Raw genomic sequence first — 6,000 nt, 5'->3', positions numbered from 1 at the left:
CCCCAGAAGAAAATTGATCTTCTGCCAGGTTCCTGACAGGTAACAATAGTCGAGAACTGTTTCTTTCTATGGTAAGGAAAGGAGAAACTTGAAACAATATCTCCACCAAAGAAAGCCCACTGCCTACATAACAAGCTGCCATCTTGAATTTCCAGGATTTCTTTTTATCATTCATTGGGGCATTCCTTAATGTAATATATATTCCAATTGGGAACTAAGTTGACAGGACCAGACTACAGAAAGAGCCTTGAAGATTTGATGCTAATCTCCATGAAAATGGGGAGCCAAAAGATGAGGTCTCAACTTGAAACAATATCTCCATCGAAGAAATCCCACTGCGTCTATCTTGAGTCTCTAGGATTTTTATCATTCACCTACCCAGGATGTCAGGGCTTACTTAATTGCTGGATGAGTCCAGCCTAATTTAATGGGTTTTTCTAAACAGGAGAGCAAGAAAGCAGCGAATGTAAACATGCAGCCATCATTAACAGACATACTTATGAAAACTAGGGATGAGAGAAAACCCAAGTCTTCTAAGAAGGCAGTGTAATGCAGTGCCACCAAGGAGCATGCAGGATTTGAGATATGATCAGGTAGAAATTCTGCACTACCCCTCTTACTGGCTTACTAACCATCAATTATTTAATATAGTTACTGTTCCTGGAATATAATCAAGACTGAAGTATTAGTCATGTTCATCCTTGTCTCAGCCAGAGCCTGACAGAGGGCATGTTGATGAATGTGTTCCCTCTCGTTTTTTAATGGTTATTTATTTCCCAGAATGTACCAGAATGAAACCCTTAGCAGCAAAAGGGAAATGAGAGGAGTTAGCGACGTTCCTGCTTAGCATGAGCCATGACCCCACCAATTTCACCATGCAAGAAGAGGGTAGAAAACCTGGGGGAGATAGTTTCATTCTGCAAAAGCATCGCCTGAAAGCTCCTGCTTGATATGATCCTACCTGCTGTTTTGGCCACCAAATCACCCTCAAGAGTACGCATCTCATGTGCTGCTTTAGTCTTGCAGAACTAGAACTAGATGTTCTGTCCTCACATACAGGGAAATGAAGAGGTAAACTTGTCTCATGTGTGAACCAGGCATGGGTGAGCTTTTGATTCACATTTGAACTTGGTTCCCTTTGAAATGTACAGTGGTACCTCTAGTTACGAACGCCCCTCCTTACGAATTTTTCAAGATACGACCAGCTCCGGCTCCAAAAATGTACCTCTACTTGCGAACTCCGCCTCTACTTACGATCCGCGGCCATTTTCCCTGCTGTCACGCGGTCGCGGCTTCCTGTGGGCGAGATCGCGGTAGCAAGGAGACGTTCGGTGAGGCTTGTGGTGTGTTTTGTGGCGTTTGGAAGGTTTTTGTGGCATTTGGAAGGTTTTTGAGGTTTAAAAATAAAATGCATATGTTTCAGAACTGTTTAGCCGTATTTACATTGAACCTTATGGGGGAAATTTACATCGGGGTGCAACCAAATTCGGAGGGCGGATTAGCCGTATTTACATTGAACCTTATGGGGAAATTTGCCTCGTGGTGCAACCAAATTCGGAGGGCAGAACGGATTAACCGTATTTACATTGAACCTTATGGGAAACTTTACCTTGACTTGAGACCAACTCGAGTTGCAGCCAGAGTCACGGAACGGATTAAGTTCGTAACTAGAGGTACCACTGTACAGTATACTGAATTCTGCAATGTAATTTCCTAATTAAAAGCATCTATGTTAAGGGAAAGCCTGTACAAAATGCAAGTATTCATGAAATGGATATACAAAATGCAGTACACTTCAGAAATTGTTTGTAAAAATAGTCTATGCTAGACAACATTGCAAACAAAAATACCCTGTTTGGAGAAATGCGCACCACAATTCAGAGAATTTTTTGTGCAAACTTGTTTTTTAAAAACTAGTTCGTTGAAACGAACTTGGCAAATCCATCAACACGGGAAAATGAAGACAGAATGTACTTGACAGATTGTTAAGAATAAGAAATGGAGAAAAAATAATATATTCAACCATTCTTAATGTGAACAGATACACACACATACACAGTTAGTAAATATTTGGATGAGAACAGAAGATATCAGTCATCTACACCTTTTTGTGAAGAGTCAGTGATGTCATAGGTATCCAGTGATGAAAATACACAGGTGAATTGATCTGCAGAAACAGAAAAAGTGGCCTTGTCCTACTGAAAAATACTACTTTTGATCAACATTACAAAATAACTTACTGCAATCTTTGACTTGTGATGGACAATCTGCACATGCAGATAACTGTAGATGATTAAATCATGAAAACAGTGCCTGTGTGCAGACGTGGTGGTTGAAAGCACCAACTACATAATATTGTGCCCTTTAGGGAAAGTGAAAGGAAAATCACAGTGTCTGATTCACACATGGAAGGAGTAAAGACACATGGAGTGGGAACACAGACTTAGGGGTCTCAGAACAACCCTTACTCTAGGTATAAGCACCATTTTTAAAGCAGTTCAAGACAGAATATTCAGAATTCACCCTCTGAATCCTGTTCTGCTGTTGGACTGTCCTTAGGAATCCAATTTCCAGCCGTTCCATATTAGGATAACAGTTGTGACCCAGCTTCTGCTCTTGGCATATGTTCAGAGCCATAGCTTGCTTTTGTGATCATTGTCCTTCTTATCCCAGAGAAGCTTTTGCTTTGCAAATAAGTTCTCTGTCACCTAGCCAACCTTGGCCAGTCTCAAAACTAAGCAGGATCAGGTCTGGTCACAGTTCTTGGATGGTAATCCCAGGGCTGTTGGCCAGAGCACAGAGTTGAAATATCATCTCTGAAGAATACAGTGGCAAACCACTTCTCTAATGCTTTCAAATCATTGGGTGGATGCAGTCCCCAAGAGTTGAGGTCAACTGGAGGCATCTTTTCTTTCTTTCTTTCTTTCTTTCTTTCTTTCTTTCTTTCTTTCTTTCTTTCTTTCTTTCTTTCTTTCTTTCTTTCTTTCTTTCCCTGGAGCTAAGCCTTGTAAGCCAGTGCTGGGCACTCCATGGTTTTGATGGAGAATGATGCTTCTCACTGACATCCACGTTCACCAAACCCGTAAGAAATAATAATGGGGATATAGAAGATATAGGGATATAGAAATAATAATGGGGATATAGATATAGAACACTATAGAAGATTTCCAACTTTTCCCAAGGGGCCCTCAGGAAAAGAGCATAGGCCAAGGACAGAACACAAGATTCTTTCACAGTGCTGGAACTCACTGAAATAACTCATTTAAATTCAGTCAGACTGCCAGTATGTACAAATTAAATATCCATTTGTTCTTGAAAGATTACCTATTGGAGAATCCCAAGCTGAGACTGGGATAAGCCACGGCTGTCATGCAATTAATTTGGAATGATGCAAAGGCAGAATATATGTTTTGCCCCCATCCTGTGCAGCACACCCACCCTCCACGCCACATCTTGAAACTCATGTGGCATGTTTATGTTCCCAATTAATATTTAACAAGACCACCCTATACCACATGAGATCAGCTCTTTTTTAAAAAGCCAAAATGAATATACAAACATTTCCAAAGTTGCTGACTACTGAGATTGGGACCTGGGGTAAAAGAATCATAGCTCCATAGAAGAGAGAAATCTGAAAGGATCTGAGATGGAAGAAGGTCCAGATCTGTTCACCCTCACCATAGTTCCAGATTGTGGGACTTGGAGTCCTACATTTAAATTACAGAAAGCAGATTCCAGCTAAATGTTAGGAGAAATGCTGTAATAGTAAGAGCAGTTTCAATAGAAGAGAATATATGTAGCTCGGGGTTGAACTGGAGTCCTTGATGCTCTCTGGGCTTGGTTGTTTTTTTGTAGATGTTTCGTTACCCAACTAGGTAATATCACCCATGCTAATTGAATGTGGGGTTTGCTCCCTGTTTATATACAATAGCTTACCCTGCCAGTGTTGTGGGGGTGTGGCTTTCTCCTTGGTAGTTCCTTGATTAGGGTATTGTTTTCTGCTTGATTGTTTGTCTCCTTGGTAGTTCCTTGATTAGAATATTGTTTTCTCCTTGACTGCTTGTCTGGTGTTAATCCCTGCTTATCTGGGTGTAGGCTGCTGGGGAGGATGTGTTCAGTTTGACAGTAGACAATTAACCAGAGCAGAAGCTGATTTCTCTTCATTGGATGGGTTCAAGGGAAGGATGCTTTAATTTTGATTCCTACAATGAGCAAGCAGTGGGAGTCAATGAATGGGATTCTATGAGCTGAAGAAAAGAATCGGGCCATTTTTTTCTGCCCGGTCTTCAAAACTAAGTCAGTGTTACCACTTGAAGAAGAATCTGGGAATCTATTTATTTCCCATTATAAGGGAGTCCTCCATTAGAGAATATGGTGTGGACGTGTCCTCCATCACAGAACAAATGGGTCTTTTTGCAAACATATCCCTCTCTCACAGTCCAGATTGTAGCACAAAACCCTTCGCGTTCTCTTTATTGGAAATTGCTGACAGTAACTGAATGGAAGACAAATAGTTGTGCCAAAGCCCCTATCATGGCGTTTCCAGCCTGCCACCTCCTCTCCTGCCACTTCCCCGTCACACAATCTCACTCTTCCTTGTGACCCAAATCACAAGTGCACATTGTCGAGGTGGAGGGTAGGGTGGATGGTGACAAGACAGATTCCAGATTGACTACCACAAAGGCCCTTCTCCTGTGAGGGAGGAAAGGGAATGTAGGTGCCCTGACGTAGACTGCAGGGACTGGAGATCTCCTCTTCAGTGAGGGAGAAGCTGATTTTGGAGAGCAGTTGGGTGGGATATACACAGAAGATGAATTTGGCCTTCTGGAGAAGTTTCTACTCAGAAGCAATCTTAAGGACTCATAAGCCTGATTTGAGCCTTATGTCTGAAGTGTCAGGTTCGGTCAGCACGAGGCTTCAGGGAAGCACGGGGCTGCAGGGAAGCTCGCAACCAGACCACGCGGAATCCACCGGCGGTAGCTAGCGGGGAAAAGAGGAACCGAAAGCGCCGCTAATTAACGAGCCACCTGCGGCCAGCTAAACAGGAAAACCGCAGCGGAAGCTTTTAATTACGAACTGATAACGGCGCGAGCAAGCAAGGAACGGGGCCGCAGGGCAGCGAAACAAGATCGCAACGCAGCACAGAACCCGCGGGTCTGCACGTAGCAGGGAGGGACCAACCCAGCCGGAGGGGGACTGGCGATCAAGGACAATGGACTCTGACCGACCCTGCCATCATGAACGATCAGGGGGGACATTGGGGGGCCTAATAGCCCACAGCCGCAACGCGATCACGAGGCGGGAAAAAGCATGGGAAGGGGGGAATATAACAAGTGATGCAATTGTACCAAGCCAGTCCTGGCTTTGCTTGTGACTACTACGTTACGCATGAGTAAACCTTCTTTGTGAACCACACGTGTCACGAGAGTTTCTCTGTCGAACAGGGCAAATCTCACATAAAGCCAGGACTCACCGTCAGCGCTACCCGGTACCACCGAGGAGCGTTTTCTTTCTCAATACAGGCATGACCAGCGACGAGGAATCCGTGGGTCAGCTGGAGCGCGAGGGATCCAGGCTCGCGGAAGGGCGGTCGGAGCCGCCCGGGAGCGACGGGGCAGCGGCCAGGGCCGGGCGCCCTTCATCCGAGCGGTGGTCGGTGGGCATGAACCAAGGACCAGACGATTCAGGCGTTACGATGACCCGGGGTTCGGGGTTCCGGAACCGTGAGTGGAGCGAGAAATTCGCCCAACTAGAGGAGAGAGTCGAGCGACGCCTAGACGCCGTGGAGGCGATGCTCCAGACCCTACTACAGAGAGTGGGGCCACCGGCGGTGAACGAGGAGGCGAGCGACAGGGGGGGCGGTCCGACACCCCCGCCGGCACCACCCACGGCGCCCCGGTCGGAGGACCAACGGGCGGCAGACGCCCTGAGACTTCGAGGTATCACTGGGAAGTTCTCAGGGGACCCCGAACAGCTGCCGCACTTTCTGACGCACGTCAG

Source organism: Python bivittatus, unplaced genomic scaffold (genome assembly GCF_059951505.1).
Source record: "Python bivittatus isolate LINGU-HERP-01145 unplaced genomic scaffold, Pbiv_v1 ctg000030_np1212, whole genome shotgun sequence".
Lineage (NCBI taxonomy): Eukaryota > Metazoa > Chordata > Lepidosauria > Squamata > Pythonidae > Python > Python bivittatus.
Note: the sequence above shows the minus strand (reverse complement) of the source record.